At 43.3% G+C, this 21092-nt stretch overlaps 1 protein-coding gene across 2 annotated transcripts in view; it reads left to right on the top strand.

Moving 5' to 3' along the window:
- The window catches only part of SCART1 (scavenger receptor family member expressed on T cells 1), a 94697-nt gene that overhangs the window by 29422 nt on the left and 44183 nt on the right, over positions 1-21092 (top strand). The gene's annotated exons all lie outside the window — the stretch shown is intronic.

Raw genomic sequence — 21092 nt, 5'->3', positions numbered from 1 at the left:
TGAGAGGCCTGGTCAGGCCCCACAGCCCATCAGTGCATGGGCTCCAAGCCTCTGCCAGCATGGCTTGGGCAAGTCACGTAACTACTCTGAACCTCTGTGTCTTCATCTACAAATGGAAACCGTGACTGTGTGGTCTCATGGAGCCCTAAGGAGTATTAAATGAATCGGTGTGTTCAAAGTGCTGAGCACAGGGTCTGATGGAGCAAGTGCTCAGGAGAGGCTGTTGTTGCCATTGTCCCCACATGCAGCAGGCACAGTCGTCTCTCTCTTTCCACCTCACACACGGCCAGGCAGAACTGACAGGCGCCAGGCCCAGGGGTTCTGGTGAGTGCTCATTCTCCGCAGTAACCAAGCGCCCACAACAGAGCTGTGCCTACAGGTCCTGGTCGGCACCTCCCCAGTGGGTTGAGGAACCGTCTCCCTCCAGTGGGAAGTTGGGGTTCCCAGAGACCCCCCTTGGCCGAGGGCCAGAGCAAAAGTTTACTCTCTCTCTCTGACGTGTACACTCAGTCATCTGTAGCTGATGATGCTTGTGAAGTCTTTGTGCTTTTGTGAAGTTATTTTCTAGATAATGAATTAAAGACTGTTTTCCAAAGTGGCTGCACCATCTTGCACTCCTTCCAGCAATGAATGAGAGTTCCTGCTGGTCTGCATCTTCCCCAGCATTTGGTGTTGTCAGTGTTTGAGGTTTTAGTCATTCTACTGGGTGAATAGTGGTATCTCATGGTTAATTTGCAATCCTTAATAAGCATTTTTTCCTTAATAAGCATTTCATTTTATTTTTCATAAAATAAGCTTATTTTATCTCTACTTCTTCTTTGGTGCAGTGTCTGCTCATTTTTAAATTGGGTTCTCTGTTTTCTTATTGTCTTTTTGGGTTTTTTTTTAATAGCCAATTTATTTATTTTTATTTATAATTTTTTTATTATGTTCAGTTAGCCACGGTATAGTATTTTGATGTAGTGTTCAATGACTCATTAGGTGCATATAACACCTAGTGTCCATCACAACAGGTGCCCTCCTTAATGCCCATCACCTGGCTACCACATCCTCCCACCCCCTCCCCTCTGAAACCCTCAGATTGTTTCCTGGAGTCCAGAGTCTCTCATGGTTCATCTTCCTCTCTGATTTCTCCCCCTTCAGTTTTCCCTCCCTTGCCCTGTGGTCCTCTGTGCTATTCCTTATGTTCCTCATATGAGTGAAACCATATGATAATTGTCTTTCTCTGCTTGACTTATTTCACTTAGCATAATCCCCTCCAGTTCCATCCATGTCAATGCAAATGGTGGGTATTTATCCTTTCTGATGGCTGAGTAATATTCCATTGTATATATGGACCACATCTTCTTTATCCATTCGTCTGTTGAAGGACATCTCAGCTCCTTCCATAGTTTGGCTATTGTGGACATTGCTGCTATGAACACTGGGGGGCAGATGCCCCTTCTTTTCACTACATCTGTATCTTTGGGGTAAATACCCAGTAGTGTAATTGCTGGGTAGTAGGGTAGTTCTATTTTTAACATCTTTTTTTTTAATATTGTTATGTTAATCCCCATACATTACATCATTAGTTTTAGATGTAGTGTTCCATGATTCACGGTTTGTGCATAACACCCAGTGCTCCATGCAGAACATGCCCTCTTTAATACCCATCACCAGGCTAACCCATCCTCCCACCTCCCTCCCCTCTAGAACCCCCAGTTTGTTTTTCAGAGTCCATCATCTCTGATGGTTCATCTCCCCCTCCGATTCCCCCCCTTCATTCTTCCCCTCCTGCTATCTTCTTTTTTTTTTTTTTTCCTTAACATATATTGCATTATTTGTTTCAGAGATACAGATCTGAGATTCAACAGTCTTGGACAATTCATAGCGCTCACCATAGCACATACCCTCCCCAGTGTCTATCACCCAGCCACCCCATCCCTCCCACCCCACCCCCCACTCCAGCAACCCTCAGTTTGTTTCCTGAGATTAAGAATTCCTCATATCAGTGAGGTCATATGATACATGTCTTTCTCTGTTTGACTTATTTCGCTCAGCATAACACCCTCCAGTTCCATCCACGTCCTTGCAAATGGCAAGATCTCATTCCTTTGGATGGCTGCATAATATTCCATTGTATATATATACCACACCTTCTTTATCCATTCATCTGTTGATGGACATCTTGGCTCTTTCCACAGTTTGGCTATTGTGGACATTGCTGCTATAAACATCGGGGTGCACGTACCCCTTCGGATCCCTACATTTGTATCTTTGGGGTAAATACCCAGTAGTGCAATTGCTGGATCATATGGTAGCTGTTTTTTCAACTTTTTGAGGAACCTCCATACTGTTTTCCAGAGTGGCTGCACCAGCTTGCATTCCCACCAACAGTGTAGGAGGGTTCCCCTTTCTCCGCATCCCTGCCAACATCTGTCATTTCCTGACTTGTTAATTTTAGCCATTCTGACTGGTGTGAGGTGGTATCTCATTGAGGTTTTGATTTGGATTTCCCTGATGCCAAGCGATGTTGAGCACTTTTTCATGTGTCTATTGGCCATTTGGATGTCTTCTTTGGAAAAATGTCTGTTCATGTCTTCTGCCCATTTCTTGATTGGATTCTTTGTTCTTTGGGTGTTGAGTTTGATAAGTTCTTTATAGATTTTGGATACTAGCCCTTTGTCTGATATGTCATTTGCAAATATCTTCTCCCATTCTGTCGGTTGTCTTTTGGTTTTGTTGACTGTTTCCTTTGCTTTGCAAAAGCGTTTTATCTTGATGAAGTCCCAATAGTTCATTTTTGCCATTGCTTCCCTTGCCTTTGGCGATGTTTCTAGGAAGAAGTTGCTGTGGCTGAGGTCGAAGAGGTTGCTGCCTGTGTTCTCCTTTAGGATTTTGATGGACTCCTGTCTCACATTTAGGTCTTTCAACCATTTGGAGTCTATTTTTGTGTGTGGTGTAAGGAAATGGTCCAGTTTCATTCTTCTGCATGTGGCTGTCCAGTTTTCCCAACACCATTTGTTGAAGAGACTGTCTTGTTTCCATTGGACATTCTTTCCTGCTTTGTCGAAGATTAGTTGACCATAGAGTTGAGGGTCCATTTCTGGGCTCTCTATTCTGTTCCATTGATCTATGTGTCTGTTTTTGTGCCAGTACCATACTGTCTTGATGATGACAGCTTTGTAATAGAGCTGGAAGTCCGGAATTGTGATGCCGCCAGCTTGCTTTTCTTTTTCAACATTCCTCTGGCTATTTGGGGTCTTTTCTGGTTCCATACAAATTTTAGGATTATTTGTTCCATTTCTTTGAAAAAGGTGGATGGTATTTTGATGGGGATTGCATCGAATGTATAGATTGCTCTAGGTAGCATTGACATCTTCACAATATTTGTTCTTCCAATCCATGAGCATGGAACGTTTTTCCATTTCTTTGTGTCTTCCTCCATTTCTTTCATGAGTATTTTATAGTTTTCTGAGTACAGATCCTTTGCCTCTTTGGTTAGATTTACTCCTAGGTATCTTATGGTTTTGGGTGAATTGTAAATGGGATCGACTCCTTAATTTCTCTTTCTTCTGTCTTGTTGTTGGTGTATAGGAATGCCACTGATTTCTGTGCATTGATTTTATATCCTGCCACTTTACTGAATTCCTGTATGAGTTCTAGCAGTTTTGGGGTGGAGTCTTTTGGGTTTTCCGCATAAAGTATCATATCATCTGCAAAGAGTGAGAGTTTGACTTCTTTTTTGCCGATTTGGATGCCTTTTGTTTCTTTTTATTGTCTGATTGCTGTGGCTAGGACTTCTAATACTATGTTGAATAGCAGTGATGATAGTGGGCACCCCGGCCGTGTTCCTGACCTTAGGGGGAAAGCTCTCAGTTTTTCCCCATTGAGAATGATATTCGCTGTAGGTTTTTCATAGATGGCTTTTATGATATTGAGGTATGTACCCTCTATTCCTATACTCTGAAGAGTTTTGATCAAGAAAGGATGCTGTACTTTGTCAAATACTTTTTCTGCAGCCATTGAGGGGATCATATGATTCTTGTTCTTTCTTTTGTTAATGTATTGTATCATGTTGATTGATTTGCGGATGTTGAACCAACCTTGCAGCCCAGGGATAAATCCCACTTGGTCGTGGTGAATAATCCTTTTAATGTACTGTTGGATCCTATTGGCTAGTATTTTGGTGAGAATTTTTGCATCCATGTTCATCAGGGATATTGGTCTGTAATTCTCCTTTTTGATGGGGTCTTTGTCTGGTTTTGGGATCAAGGTAATGGAGGCCTCATAAAACGAGTTTGGAAGTTTTCCTTCCATTTCTATTTTTTGGAACAGTTTCAGAAGAATAGGTATTAATTCTTCTTGAAATGTTTGGTAGAATTCCCCTGGGAAGCCATCTGGCCCTAGGCTCATGTTTTTTGGGAGATTTTTGATGACTGCTTCAATTTCCTTACTGGTTATAGGTCTGTTCAGGTTTTCTATTTCTTCCTGGTTCAGTTTTGGTAGTTGATACATCTCTAGGAATGCATCCATTCTAATTTGCTGGCATAGAGTTGCTCATAATATGTTCTTATAATTGTTTGTATTTCTTTGGTGTTGGTTGTGATCTCTCCTCTTTCATTCATGATTTTGTTGATTTGGGTCATTTCTCTTTTCTTTTTGATAAGTCTGGCCAGGGGTTTATCAATCTTGTTAATTCTTTCAAAGAACCAGCTCCTAGTTTCGTTGATCTGTTCTACTGTTCTTTTGGTTTCTATTTCATTGATTTCTGCTCTGATCTTTATGATTTCTCTTCTCCTGATGGGTTGAGGCTTTATTTGCTGTTCTTTCTCCAGCTCCTTTAGGTGTAGGGTTAGGTTGTGTACTTGAAACCTTTCTTGTTTCTTGAGAAAGGCTTGTATTGCCATATACTTTCCTCTTAGGACTGCCTTTGCTGCATCCCAAAGATTTTGAACAGTTGTGTTTTCATTTTCATTGGTTTCCATGAATTTTTTTAATTCTTCTTTAATTTCCTGGTTGACCCATTCATTCTTCAGTAGGATGCTCTTTAGCCTCCATGTATTTGAGTTCTTTCCGACTTTCCTCTTGGGATTGAGTTCTAGTTTCAAAGCATTGTGGTCTGAAAATAGGCAGGGAATGATCCCAGTCTTTTGGTACCGGTTGAGACCTGATTTGTGACCTAGGATGTGATCTATTCTGGAGAATGTTCCAAGGGCACTAGAGAAGAATGTGTATTCCGTTGCTTTGGGATGGAATGTTCTGAATATGTCTGTGAAGTCCATTTGGTCCAGTGTGTCATTTAAAGTCTTTATTTCCTTGTTGATCTTTTGCTTAGATGATCTGTCCATTTCAGTGAGGGGGCTGTTAAAGTCCCCCACTATTGTTGTATTGTTGTCAATGTGTTTCTTTGCTTTTGTTATTAATTACCTTATATAATTGACTGCTCCCATGTTAGGGGCATAGATATTTACAATTGTTAGATCTTCTTGTTGGATAGACCCTTTAAGTAGGATATAGTGTCCTTCCTCATCTCTTATTACAGTCTTTGGTTTAAAATCTAATTTGTCTGATATAAGGATTGCCACCCCAGCTTTCTTTCGGTGTCCGTTAGCATGGTAAATGGTTTTCCACGCCCTCACTTTCAATCTGGGGGTGTCTTTGGGTCTAAAATGAGTCTCTTGCAGACAGCAAATCGATGGGTCTTGTTTTTTAATCCAATCTGATAGCCTGTGTCTTTTGATTGGGGCATTTAGCCCATTTACATTCAGGGTAACTATTGAAAGATATGAATTTAATGCCATTGTATTGCCTGTAAGGTGACTGTTACTGTATATTGTCTGTGTTCCTTTCTGGTCTATGTTGCTTTTAGGCTCTGTCTTTGCTTAGAGGACCCCTTTCAAGATTTCTTGTAGGGCTGGTTTCGTGTTTGCAAATTCCTTTAGTTTTTGTTTGTCCTGGAAGCTTTTTATCTCTCCTTCTATTTTCAATGACAGCCTAGCTGGATATAGTATCCTTGGCTGCCTATTTTTCTCATTTAGTGCTCTGAATATATCCTGCCAGTCCTTTCTGGCCTGCCAGGTCTCTGTGGATAGGTCTGTTGCCAATCTAATGTTTCTACCATTGTAGGTTACATATCTCTTCTCCCGAGCTGCTTTCAGGATTTTCTCTTTGTCTCTGAGACTTGTAAGTTTTACTATTAGATGTCGGGGTGTTGACCTATTTTTATTGATTTTGAGAGGGGTTCTCTGTGCCTCCTGGATTTTGATGCCTGTTTCCTTCCCCAAATTAGGGAAGTTCTCTGCTATAATTTGCTCCAGTATACCTTCTTCCCCTCTCTCTCTTTCTTCTTCTTCTGGGATCCCAATTATTCTAATGTTGTTTCGTTTTATGGTATTGCTTATCTCTCGAATTCTGCCCTCGTGATCCAGTAGTTGTTTATCTCTCTTTTTCTCAGCTTCTTTATTTTCCATCCTTTGGTCTTCTATATCCCTGATTCTCTCTTCTGCCTCATTTATCCTAGCAGTTAGTGCCCCCATATTTGACTGCACCTCATTAATAGCCTTTCTGATTTCGACTTGGTTAGATTTTAGTTCTTTTATTTCTCCAGAAAGGGTTTCTCTAATAACTTCCATGCTTTTTTCAAGCCCAGCTAGTATCTTTAAAGTGATGATTCTGAACTCAAATCCGACATCGTACTAATGTCCGTATTGAGTAGGTCCCTGGCAGTCAGTACTACCTCTTGCTCTTTTTGTTGAGGTGATTTTTTCCATCTTGTCATTTTGTCCAGAGAAGAATAGATTACTGAGGGAACAAAATGCTAACAGGGTAACAACGTCCCCAGAAAATATACTCTAAACAAATCAGAAAAGACCTGAAGCAGGGGGAAAAGAAAGGGAAAGAAAGAAAAAAGAAAAAGAAAAAAAAAAGAAAAAAGAAAAGGTAAAAACAAACAAAAACAGAACAAAACAAAACAAAAAAAGATTATGATCAAATATGATCAGGCTGGTACATAGATCAGTGCCACACACTAGATTTTGGGTGTATTTTGGTCTGTTAGAAGAAAGTGCCTCCCAAAATTTTGAAGAAAGAAAAACATATATGTACAAAAATAAGGGTTGATATGATGAAGGGATGGGATATGACTGTAAAGATGAAAATTATAAAAAATTTTATAAAAGGAATTGATAAGAAGTTGTTTGAAAAAAGAAAGAAGAGGATTAAAAAAAGAACGAAAAAAAAAGGGAGTGAATGTGATCAGGCAGGGGAGTAGAAAAAAACCATACACTAGAGATTTAGGGTATATTTTGATCTGTTAGAAGAAACTATCTCAAAATTTTAAATAGAGAACAACTTATATATATATGCCAAAAATATGGGTAACTGCTATGAAGGGATAGAATATGACTCTAAAAATGAAAAATAAAAAAATTTTTTTAAAAAAGGGATTGATAAGATGTTGGTTGAAAAAGGGAAAAAGAAAAATTCAAAAAAAAAAAAAAAAAGACAGTTAAAAAAAAAATCAACTTTGAAAGACTACAGAATCATGGTGAAAAAGCCATGGATTCTATGTGCAGTATTCCCCTAGCGCTGGAGTTCTGCCATTCTCATTGATCGGTAAACCTGGTCTTGGCTGGCTGTTCTCGCTGATCTCCTGGGGGAGGGGCCTGTTGCCGTGGTTCCCAAATGTCTCTGCCGGAGGCGGAATTGCCCCGCCCTTGCCGGTCCGGGCTAAGTCATCTGCTCGGGTTTGCTCTCCGGAGCTTTTGTTCCCTGCGAGCTTTCCGTACAGCTTTGGAGGCGGAGAGTGAAAATGGCGGCCTCCCAGTCTCCGCCCCGGCGGAGCCGAGAACTCGGGGTCCCGCTCCTCAGTGCGCCCCCAGAGAAAAGCCGTCAGTCACTCCCGTCTCCCCGGTCTCCGGCCACACTCCGCGCTCACCTGGCCTGTGACCGAGCGTTTCTCTCTCTGGCACCGGACCCCGGGTGGAGTCTCCAAACCCAGCAGATCCCCGCGGTGCGCTCCCGCGCCGCTCCTCCCGGGGGAAGAAGGTGAGTCTCCCCGGATCTGCCGCTTGTTGGGTCCCTGCTGGAGGAGCGGTGGCCCGACTGTGCCGCGGATCACGGTCTATGACAACCCCGAGCTGAGAGCCCGCGCCTGGGCTCCGTCTCTGCAGCCGGCTTCCCTGCTCCGATCCCTGGGAGCTCTGCCGCACTCAGGCACCCCCGGTCTTTCTGTGACCCCGAGGGTCCTGAGGCCACACTGTCCCGCGAGGGTTCCACCCCCCACTTCTCCACCAGAGTGACGTCCCTCAGCGGAGCAGACTCTGAAAGTTCCGATTCTGTGCTCCGCGGCTCTATCACTTGCCAGAAGCGGCCGACGGAGGCCCCTCCCCCGCCGTCTAGCCTCCCGAATATCGCCTCGGATTCACTTCTCCGCACGTCCTACCTTCCAGAAAGTGGTCGCTTTTCTGTTCAGAGAGTTGTTGCTCTTCTTTTCTTCGATCTCCTGTTGAGTTTGTAGGTGTTCAGAATGGTTTGATCCCTATCCAGCTGAATTCCTGGGACCAGACGAAATCCAGGTCTCCTACTCCTCCGCCATCTTGCTCCGCCCCCCCCATTTTTAACATCTTGAGGACCCTCCATACTGTTTTCCAGAGTGGCTGCACCAGCTTGCATTCCTACCAACAGTGTAAGAGGGGTCCCCTTTCTCCACATCCTTGCCAACATTTGTTGTTTCCTGTTTTGTTAATTTTGGCCATTCTTACCAGTGTGAGGTGGTATCTCATTGTGGTTTTGATTTGTATTTCCCTGATGGCTAGTGATGTAGAGCATTTTCTCATGTGTCTGTTAGCCATTTGTATGTCTTCTTTGGAGAAGGGTCTGTTCATGTCTTCTGCCCATTTTTTGACTGGATGTTTTCTTGTTATTGAGTTTTAAGTGTTCTCTAAATATTTTGGATACAAGTCGTTTATCTGATATGTGTCTTTTGCAGCGTTTTAATTTTAATGAAGTCCGACTTACTGACTTTTTCTCTCATGGATTGTGTTTTTGGTGTGGTACCTAAAAAAGTCATCACCAAACCCAAGGCCACCTTAATTTTCTCTTATATTACCTTCTGGAAGTTCTATAGTTTTGCATTTTACATTGAGTTCTAGGATCTATTTTGAATTAATTTTTTGGGTGAAAGGTGTAAGGTCACTATCTACATTTTTTTGGCATGTGGACATCCAGTTGTTCCAGCACCATTTGTTGAAAAAGACTTCCTTTCAATTTAAGAAACAAAACAGATGAACATCTGGGAAGGGAAGGAAAAATAAGACGAAATCAGAGAGGGAGGTAAACCAGAAGAGACTCTTAATCATAGGAAATAAACTGAGAGCTGCTGGAGGGAGGTGGGGGGGATGGGGTAACTGGGTGGTGGGCATTAAGAAGGGCACCTGATGGAATGAGCACTGGGTGTTATATGCAACTGATGAATCACTAAGTCCTACCCCTGAGGGTGCCTGGGTAGCTCAGTCGATTAATCGTCTGCCTTCCGCTCAGGTCATGATCCCAGGGTCCTGGGATAGAGCCCTGCATGGGGCTCCCTGCTCAGCGGGGAGCCTGCTTCTCCCTCTCCCTCTGCCTGCCACTCTGCCTACTTGTGCTCTCTCTCTATCTCTCTGTCAAATAAATAAATAAAATCTTAAAAAAAAATTCTACCCCTGAAGTGAATAATACACTATATGTTATTTAAATTGAATTTAAATTAAAAAAAAAAAAGAAAAAGACTGTCTTTTCTCCATTGTATAGTCTTTGCTTCTTTGTCATTGATTAGTTGACTGCACTTACATGGGTTTGTTCTGTTTCACTGGTCAATTAGTCTATTCTCTCACAAGTACTATGATGGCTTGGTTACTGTAACTTTACAGTAAGTCTTGATGTCAAGTAGTGTCAGTCTTCTGACTTTGTTCTTTTAGTATTGTGATGGCTAAATTTTAGAATCATTGCAAGTTAACTTGCTGGAATTTTGATTGGGATTACATTGAATTTATGAATAAAATCGGGATGAATTGACATCTTAACAATATTAAGTCTTCCTATGCACCAGCATGGAACATCTTTCCACTTATTTAGATTTTCTTTAATTTCTTTCTTTGGAGTTTTATAATTTTTTCTCAGGTAGAACTTACATGTATTTTGTTAGATTTATACCTAAGTATTTAATTTTTGCCAATGTAAATGCTTTGTGTTTTAGATTTCAAATTCTATTTGCTTATTGCTGAGATATGGGTAATATATAAAAGCAACTGACTTGTGTATATTGAACTTGTATTTTGCAAACTTGTTGTAACTACTTATTAGTTACAGGAGTTTTTTTGTCTTTTATTGGGGGGGGATTTTCTACATAGACAATCATGTCATCTGAGAACAGAATTTTTTTTCTTCCCTCTTAATCTGTATACTTTTATTTCCTTTTCTTGTCTTACTACATTAGCTTAGTCTTTCAGTATGATGTTGAATGTAAGTAGCAAGATGGGACATCCTTGCCTTTTCCGCAATCTCAGGAGGGAAAGCATCTAGTTTCTTATCATTAAGCATGACATTAACTGTAGGTTTTTTGTAGATGTTCTTTATCAAGCTGAGGAAGTTTCCCTCCATTCCTAGTTTGCTGAGTTTTCATCATGAATAGATATTGGATTTTCTCAAATGATTTTTTCCGTATCTTTTGATATGATCATGTGATTTTTTCTTCTTTAGCCCTTAGGTGCAATGGATTACATTAATTAATTTTCAGAGGTCCCATCTTGTATACCTGGAACAAATCCTACCTGATTGTAGTGTATAATTTTTTTAAAAGAAATGTTGGATTTGATTTGTTAATATTTTTTTGAGGATTTATATATATATGTTCATGAGAGATTTTGATTTATACTTTTTCTTTCCTGTAATGTCTTTGTCTGATTTTGGTATTAGGATAATGCTGGCTGTATAGAATGAGTTAGGAAGGATTCCCTCTGCTTCTAGTTTCTGTAAGAGCTTGTAGAAAACTGGTATCATTTCCTTCTTAAGCGTTTGATAGAACTTAACAGTGAAACCATCTGGGTCTGGGGCTTTTTCTTCTTGGAGGTTATTAATTATTGGTTCAATTTCTTTAATAGGTATATGAGCTTTTTTTAAGGGGACAAATAACCTTATATGCTCATTGTAAGGGTGGTTAAGAAATAACCACACTATTGGTTTAGTGTATATTTAGATTGTTTGAAATGCTTGTCTAAGTATAGCCTCACTCTTATAAAAATATAATCACAGGACATCAAAGTTTGCCACCTAAATTTCCATTTAATATATGAATATATATTTTCATACCAACAAATAATAGTTCTAAGTCTTAATTTTTTTTGTAGGTTTATGCACTGTTGTTTCTTTTTCTTTTTTTTTAATTTTATTTTATTATGTTATGTTAGTCACCATACAATACATCACCAGTTTTCGATGCAGTGATCCACGATTCATTTTTTTTGTACAGCACCCAGTGCTCCATGCAGTATGTGCCCTCTTTAATACCCATCACTGGGCTAACCCATCACCCCACCCCCCATCCCTCTAAAACATTCAGTTTGTTTCTCAGAGTCGATAGTCTCTCATGGTTCATCTCTCCTTCCCATTTCCCCCGCTTCATTTTTCCCTTCCTTCTCCTAATGTCCTCCATGCTATTCCTTATGTTCCACAAATAAGTGAAACCATACAATAATTGTCTAAGACTTAATTTTTAATTAGCAGTTATCATTCCAGTAAATGGATATACCATAATTTCTTTCTTTTTAAAAATTTTTTTAAATTTATTTTTTTATTAAAAATTTTTTTTCAACTGGGTTATTTCATTTATCCACTTGCATTTAAGATTCATCCCTGTCTTTTTGTGGCTTCATTTGCTGTTACTTCCTACTAATTGGCATTTAATGGACCTCAGTGTTCTTCCTTTATAGACAATACTGCAAAGAATGTGCCTGAACGAACTTCTTTGGACTCCTGCTTGATTCTTTGACAAATTACAGCCAAGTTGCATCAAAAGGCTGTGCCAGTTTATACCCCACAGTGTGAGAAGGCCTGTTTCCTATGCTGTGCTATTGACCTGGTGAATGTGAGCAACAGTAATTCCTTACATGTGGTCTGGTCATTACATTATAGATAATTTCATCCCATTTCATGCCCACAGCTTCCCTGAAAAGTAGACCAGGTAAGTTTATCATCTTGTTTTATGCACCGGGTAAGATCAGGTAGAGGTCAGCACAGCCAGCCAGTCTGCAAAGTTGTACCCAGACTTTCACCCTGAGGCTTCATCACCTAACTTACTATCCCTCCTTCCTCTAGAAAACAAACAAACTTAGTTAAAGTTCAAACAATCAAAAGCACAGGGGAAAGTGAAACCTTCCCCTTAGTGCTTCCCCTGGTCCTCAGCCTCTTTCCTGATGCACCACTGTTTGCAGCTCTACCGAGCTCAGGGGAGAATCTCCTCCCTCTGATCTGCCATTCTTGGATGCCCACTGAGCCCACACAGCTGAGGGCTTTTCTGGTGAGCTGTCATGTTGCCCAAGGCCTGGGTCCCCTTAATTCTGTCTCTCATCTCTCCATCCCCTGGAAAGTCCCCCAGAGATGGACAAGCCCTTGGGAGTAGGGAGGCCATCCAGGTCCTGTCTGGTGCATGAATCCCTGCATGCACCCATATACACCTTGGCTGTTCTTACTATGCCTCTGAGGTCTAGTTATAGCGCAGGGTTTATCTTTTGACCTGACTGTATCCTCAAGTGTTACCATCGACCCTAGTGGTTTTTCAGCTTCTTTCTGTTCACTGATGGTTCCCAACACCTCGCATTCTTTCCTTCTTTTGGAATCACTTATCCAACTACCTAGTGGTCCAGTTGGATTTCAGATTCAACAGGTCAAAAATGAAACTCTCTTCTCTCAAATTGGCTTATTCTCCTCTATTTCCAATCCTCATAGCAGCAACCATGGAGCATGGTAGTCTCCATTATCCCATAAAATGTTTTGATGACTTGCTGTGTTCTAGGTGCTGACTGGGCCCGGGGGAGACACCAGAACACATTAGGCCAGACTCTTGCCTTATGGAGAGACAGGTTTGCAGGCCATTAGGACAGACTGTGGAAGTAACCAAGACTGACAAGGCTAAGGTGCCATGGGGACTCCAACCTCAGCTGGGGGCATTAGGGAGTGTGACACTCAAGCTGAGGCTGGAAGGAGGAGCACAAAAGACCAGTAGGTGCTGAGAGCTGTCCTAACAACCTTCACACATGGCTGTGCCCTCCTTCACCACAAATAGGGGGCAGGCACCATTGCAGTCCCATGTTACAGATAAGATCACAGCACAGAGAGACCGAATGACATTGGGGACTGGCCGGCAGGATCTGAATGTGGGCAGAACTCACAGCTCCACCTGGAAGCTTCCTGTGTTTGGAGGGAGAAGTGAGTGAAGTCCAAAGAAAACTGAATTTTAGAAATTGCTCTGATCTTGGTCTGGGGGCAGACTGGCACTCCAGCATCATCAGGGGGACATGATGGGATGGTGGCAACGTGAGACTGGGGACAAGCATTTGGGAGGGAAATCTGAGGGGTGGGGACATGCTAGATGTGGAGTGAGGAGAGGAGGAGTCCAGATGGCTCTTGGGTCACTGGCTGGGTACTGGTGGGTGCCTCCAAATGTTCTGAAAACCTATCCTCTCTCATCACCTTGGCCATACCACTATGCACACATACAGACAGGGGTGTGGCTATTCTGAGACCTGGCTCCTCTCTGTAGCCTGTGTTTTCTCACTGATCTGTGTTCTTGATGTGCTGCTCCCACTCTCAGGGACACCCTTTTCTCTTGTGCTGATTCAATGTTCCTGTTTAAGCCTCAGCTCTTGGGTGGCCTTCCTCATCCTGTGCTCCCAGGGGCCCCATGTTCATTGTCTGGGCACCCAAGGCAGCCCCCAAGCCTCAGGGTCAGCTGCCTCTCACCCACATCAGGGTTACTCATGCTCATGGCATGCCACTTGCCTCTGGGATACTCTAAAGTTTGACCTGTGGCTGCAGAACTCTACTGGCTTTTGAGGATCTCCCTACCCAAGTGCAACTTGGTGACCCAGGTCTTGAGCTGGACTCCTTGCCTTGTGGACTTGGCTATGTCTGGACTTGGTTTCTGTTTGAATCATCTGGTCAGGATGGCCATCTATGAGCCTGTGCTTAAGGCCCACTCTCCCCTAAGCTGTTTGGGTGACTCCTGACTCCATCCCAAGCCATGTTTTCCTGGGAAAAGGATGGCACAGTGTTTATCTGTCAGTGTTGATTTCTCTTACACTGTGAGCTCCTTAAGGGCAGAGGCTAGTGGCTCTTATTTGTGTCCATACCATCAGCACTCTTATCTGCTCATCCACCAGCCCAATTGCTCACCTATCACCCATCCATCTATCTACCATCCATCCATCCATCCACCCACTCATCCACCCAGCTATCTATCCACCATCCATTCACCCATTCATCCTTTCATCCATCCACCCATCTATTCATCCATCTGTCCATCCACCCATGCTCTCCTCTTCTTCCATTTTTTGACTCCTCACCCTTCCCCTCCCTCCTTTCCTCTCCCACAGGGGAAGGAGTGTTTCCAGGGGGTTTGAGAAACAGCTGTGGAGCCTATGTGTCTGGAGTGAGGTGATAGAAAGGTAGAGTAGGAGAAGACGATGTCAGAGTGGAGGAGAGCCAGGTTATATAGAACCTTGTAGGTCCTGATGAGGACCTTAACTGTGCTCTGAATGGGATGGGAATTTTTAGGGATTGTGAGTGGAGGAATGACGAGATCTATCTCACATTTGAAAGGACCCCTTGGCAGCTGTGTTGAGGAGACACTGTAGTGTGGAAACAGGGAGTCCAGTTGGGAGGCCATTGCAATAATCCAAGTGAGAGGTGGTGGTGATGGCAGCAGGGAGGGAGAAGCCACTGGGGTCTAGATATATTCTCAGAGTAGATCCAATAGGACTGTTGGTGGGATGTGAGGGAAAAAGAAGGGCCAAGAATGACTCAGGGTTTTGGCCTGAGCAACTAGAAGATGGACTCCATTAATAGAGATGGAGAAAGCTGCGGATAGAGAAAGTTTTGGAGGGAATTTCAAGGGTTCTACTTTGGACACATTAGGTCTGTGAGGTGAGGAGACATCTGAGTGGAGATGGTCAGTGAGCAGCTAGACACAGGTCTGGACTTTCAGGGAGAGCCTGGGCGGTGACACTTATTTGAGAATGTTGCAGTAGAAGTCACAAGACTGGTTAAGACCCCAAAGGAAGAGCTAGAGAGAGAAAAGAGAAGTTGGATGATGCGCCTGAGCCCGCTGATGCTAAGAGATCAAGAATGTGATGGCACCAGCACAGGATACTGGGAAGGTCAGGAGCCAGGGAGGCAGAGAGCCAGGTGCTGCTGATGGCGCCTTCCCATCCTCAGCTGGCTTAACCATGGGGGAGGCCACATGACTGTGACAGAATAGTTTTGATGAGATGGTGGAGGCAGAGGCTTGGAAGAAGGTGAGCAGAGAGAACACACTGATACCCCATCAAGGAGCCAGGAAGTAGCGTGAACCTACAGGGATAGTGTCACTTTTGATGGCAATGCCTAGTAATGAGGGCAAACTCGGTGTTGTGGGAATTAGAGAAGATAAATGCTAGAGTGACCTCATATCAGGTGAGAATGGCCATCAATTGAGGTGCTGTGTGGGGCATCCTGGATCACACCAATCCTAGGTTGAAGGTTAGATATTTGATACTTTTGGACTATTTCAGTAATTCCTTGAAGACCAGGGGGAAATGTGGTGGCCTGTCTACCCTGGATCTGCAGACATGGGATTCCTGTGCTCACTCTCAAAGGGGACTTGGAACAAACAGCTTGGCTGGAACTGGAGCTTGGAGCTTGGCCACAGCTTCCTTCCTGGGTGGGTGCTGGCCAGGAGGCACCTGCTGAGGAGGCACCTGCTGGGCCAGGAGGCACCTGCTGAGGAGGCACTGGCTAGGCCAGGAGATGCCAGGTCCTCACTGGCAGCAAGGGTCCTGGACACACCTGAGTCTCTGCCCATACTGATTTTCCTGTCCTGGATCCTCAGCCTTCCTGATGGACATGTGTTTCCAAGTGTCCTGACGGGCATCTTCAGCAGCATGGCAGTGGTTTTCCACCTGCAAGGAGCTGAGATTTGGTGACAGCTCTGCCCCTCCTGGGCTAGTCTCCAACACAGCTCAGCTCATGCAGCTGAACTGAGCCATCTGCCCAGCCTCTGCCCCTTCCCTGACCTGCTTCACCCTTGAGCCCTGTTACTGAGGAAAAGTTTGTGTTCTTCAGGCAATTGGGGAATCATTCATAAACCTCTTGGTACCCAATCAAACTGATAGTTTACAAAGATTCCAGCCAACTTTGATGGGAGAACTTTTAAGAGCTGGGAGACCAAAGTGCTCTCTTCCCAAGGGCATCATTAATAGGAAGTCAGGCAGGGGTGTGGGAGGCTGAGCAGCCACCTGGGGGAGGTGCCTTGCCAGGCCCCCGTTGATGAGAAGGTTGGGTGGTTCTGGCTCATTAAGCACAGGGATAGTAGGACCAGAGACTCCAGGGCATCATGATGAGGGTGATGAAGTCTATCGTAGTTACTAACCACACTAAATTCACTCAGAGGAGTGTCAATTAATTTCAATGAGCAATTATGTAACCTGCTTCACACCCTCCTGAGAGCTGGGGTGGCTGCAGCATGGGAGACAGAGCCAGGGGTAGGGCAGGTGGAGGAAAGAGTTGAACAGGAATCTCCTGATGAGGTTTCCACCTTCTGAAACTGGACTGGGGGCAGGGGCCATGGGAGATGAGGTGTGTTGACTGCTTCCCGGCCTCAGCAGACGTTGTATTCCCTGGTCTCCATGGAATTTTCCTGCAAGGAGCCTGGCTACCCCACACAGCTCTGACAGGGTCTGTGGGCTGCACCAGAGCATCACGCGACGTGACTGTGACACGTAAACACCAATGTGCTGCAGATCACACCAGGTGGCCTACATTTCCTCCACCTGTAGCCAGAACACAGTCCAGCCATGCAAACGGCTGCTGGACCTCCCATTCTGTAGTGAATTTGTCTTCAACCATTTCTTTATTCTCTCACTATCTATATTTCAAAGGGATTAGATTTTTTTTGGTGTGTCAACTTTTTTTGATTTTTAGTAGGCTATATATTATAAGCAAGTATGTGACAACACAAAAACTTGACAGTCCTTGTGTTTGTTTATTTTTTATATTGAGATATAATTGACATATAACATTATATTAGTTTGACATCTGTCACCACACATAGTTACAATTTTTCCCTTATTTTATTAGAACTTTTAAGATCTACTCTCTTAGCAATTTTCTATTTATTTATTTATTTATTTATATGTTCAGTTAGCCAACATATAGTAATTTTCAAATATAAAACAGTATTATTAACAGCTCCATGCTGTGCATTACATCCAAACTTCTTGTTGAATTATACAATACATATAGGAAAGTGCCCAAATCTTAAGTGTATAGTTTGATGAATTTTTATAAACTGCACACACCCATGAAACCAATACCCAATCAAGAACCAGACGTGGCTAGAACCCCAACACTCCCTTCCTTCATAGCTCCCAAAGGTAAACATGGTCTTAACCACTTACTGCCACAGATTAGTTTTGCCTGGTTTTTGTATTTATATAAGTGGAATCACACAGAATGTGCTCTTGTGTGTTTGGTGTTTTTACTCAAGATTCTCTCATGATGTCATATGTAGCTGCAATTCATTAATTCTCATTGCATGAATAGATCACGATTCATCCACTCAGCTGTTGGTGGACATTTGGGTTGGTTCTATCTTTTGGTTATAAGTAATGATGCTCTGATAATTCTTATACAGTCTTTTGGGGAGAATATGCATGCATTTCTGTTGGGTATAAATCCAGGAGTGGAATTGCTGGGTCATAGGTCTGTGTCTGTTCAATTTTAGCAGTTAACAGTCTTTCTTTCTTTTTTTAGATATTTATTTATTTATTTATTTATTTATTTATTTATTTATTTTAGAAAGAGAGAGAGAGAGCACATGTACAAGCATGAGTGGGGGGAGGAGCAGAGGGAGAGGGAGAGAGAGAATCTCGAGCAGACTCTGTGCTGAGCGCAGAGCCCAACATGGGGATCGATCTCATGACCCTGAGATCATGACTTGAGCTGAAATCAAGAGTTGGATGCTTAACTGACTGAGCCACCCATGCGCCCCAGCAACAGTCTTTCTGGATGATTGCCACACTGTCCAGTTCCCTCAGGAGTGTAGGAGTGCTCTCCATCCTTGTCAGCACTTAGTATTGTCTGTCTTCATTTTAGCCATCCTGGAAGGTGTATCACATTGTGGTTTCAATTTACACTTCCTGGTGACTAGGAAGTTGGGCATTTCTTCATGCTTGTTTGCCATTGGAATATGAGTCAGATCTCTCTTGATCTTGGATTTGAGAGCAGAATAAGGTTCAGTGGGAACCTGTTATCCCCACTGGACCACAGGACCGCATTCAGACGGTTCTGCCAAAACTCAGTCATGCACCCCACTGTGTTGCCTTGGAGATGGTGGATCAGGACAACATCTCTGTCCCCAACACATCCCCCAAAGCCTTTCTGTTTGAAATGCATGTGGTTGGTTAACAAGTTCCTCTTAAATCTGAGGAAATGTTGGGTGGGGCCACAGAGTTGCTGTGAGCTTTGTTGTGCCAGATGCTGGGCATCATTCCTCACTTGAGGCAGCACAGCCTTAGTCAGGAGCTGGGGTGGGTCTTGCCCTCCCCCCAGTGGCTCTGTGACCCTGTGCTCCATCTATCATCTGTCAGTGGCTCTGTCATCATGCCCCATCTGCACAATGGGAGTGACCACCATGCTTGCCCTGCAGCACTGTGGGGACTGGGTGCCACTTCATTTGTCCTACAGGCAGGACACAGTGGGGATAGAATTCCCTTTTTGTTTAAGAGACTCATGGTCACATGGTGAGCACACTGCGGACCCATGACCTCAAGCCCCTGTCCACCTTCTTCCCTCCACTTGAATGAAATGACTCAGCCTGGCAGCTGTGAAGGGAAGGGGCCACCATGACAGGTGGGCCAGGAATGCTTTCTGTGGGAAGCTCATGGGTGGACCAACTGTTCAGCTGTTTGTGCTCCTGGGGATGCTGTCCACAGTGATTTCTATTCTGAGGACCACTGAGCATCTCTGAGTACAATTCTTTAAGAAAATATTCCTTTTGGCATAAAGCATCCTTTATGATTATTACATTGGTCATTGTGATCACTATCATTACTAATTCATTCCTGCTGATGTGAACGGAATGTCTGTATGTGGCTGTGTGCAGTATGCCTACACTCAGTGAGCAGATGGTGAGCCCTGGGCTGGTGGGTTGTCGATGTGACCGGGACCCCAGGCCACCCGTGTGCCAGCTATCTGGGTCCTGACAGACAGGGGGGCAACCTGGCTTGTCCCCTGTTGCTTTGATGTCAGCTTCTATACTGTCCATATGACATGTCAGTCACTTAGTCCTGCAGTGGCCCTGCACAGTGAGCCACCTGAGATCTCCACAGCTTACTTTGGAAAACAGCACAGCAGTATCTTACAAAGTCACCACTTTATACACTTGCCATGTGACCCAGCAAGTCCACTGCTAGGTGTTGACCCAGGAGAAATGGAACTGCATGTCCACAGAGAGAGATTTATGAGTCTGTTTATAGCAGCATTGTTCATAATAGTCCCAAACTGAACGTGACCCAAGGTCTATCACATGGAGGATATTCACATTATGGGATATCACCCAGTAATAGGCAGAAACAAGATATTAACACACACATGATGGAAGTCAAACACATCATGTGAAGTGAAAGAAGCACACAGGACTGCATGCCTCACTTATGTGATATTCCAGGAGAGACAAATCTGAGTGATGAGGGAACTGTTTAGCAGGAGGAAACTGGTCTGTATTTTGGTAGTATTGATGGTTACACTATTTCATGCAGTTACCACAATGCATCAGGCTCTACACTTTACATAAGTGAATTGCAAAATAACACCTGAATAAAAGCCTCAGTGGCTTAAAATTGCATTTCATACGATCAAACAAAAGGCCTCTCTTAGCCCTCATGAGGCTATGGATGCAATGTTCCTGGCTTGGCTGTGCTCACTGAGGCGTTTGTGCATAGCTGTGGGCTGGCTGGGCTCTCGCACAGGCTTGGGGGATGGCCTTGCTCTCTGCTGGTCTTGAAGACATTTGTGACCCAGAATTTTGTAGGGCTGGATGATGGCAGGTGGCTGTTAGGAGGACTTTTATCTTTCTTTTTGTTACCATGTGCATCACATTAACTGATGTTTGTATTTTGATCCATTCCTCCACCATGGTGTATGAACTGTTAAATGTGCTACTGAGTTTGGTCTGATAGTATTTTGTTGAGGATTTTTGCATCTATGTTCATTAGGGACATTGGCCTGTGGTTTTCTTTTCTTATAGTGTCTTTGTCTGGGGTAAGTATCAGGGTAATCCTAAAATTTGTGGAACCACAAAAGACTCTGAATAGCTAAAGCAATCTTGAGAAAGAAGAATAAAGTTGGAGGCATCACACATCCTGACTTCAAAATATATTACAAAGCTATAGTAATTAAAACAGTGTGGTCCTGGCCAAGTGCAGACATATAGACCAAGAGAACAAAACAGAGAACGTAGAAACAAACTCATCCATACACAGGCAACTGAGTTGATCTTCAACAAGGTGCCAGGAACACACCTGGGGAAGGACAGCCTCTTCAGCAAATGGTTTTGGAAAACAAGATCCACATGCAAAAGATTGAAATTGGACCCCTGTCTTACACCATACATGTACATAAGCTCAAAATGGATTAAAGATTTAAACACAGGACTTGAAACTGTAAAACTCCTAGAAGTGAACACAGGGGAGAAACTTCATGACGTTGGTCTTGGCACTGATTTCTTGGACACAACAACACCAAAAGCACAGGCAACAAAAACCAGAAGTAGATGAGTGGGATGACATCAAACAACAAGCTTTTTAAAAAATGTTTTATTT

Source organism: Halichoerus grypus, chromosome 7 (genome assembly GCF_964656455.1).
Source record: "Halichoerus grypus chromosome 7, mHalGry1.hap1.1, whole genome shotgun sequence".
In the NCBI taxonomy this organism is placed as follows: domain Eukaryota; kingdom Metazoa; phylum Chordata; class Mammalia; order Carnivora; family Phocidae; genus Halichoerus; species Halichoerus grypus.
This window is presented reverse-complemented; position numbering and strand designations above follow the sequence as displayed.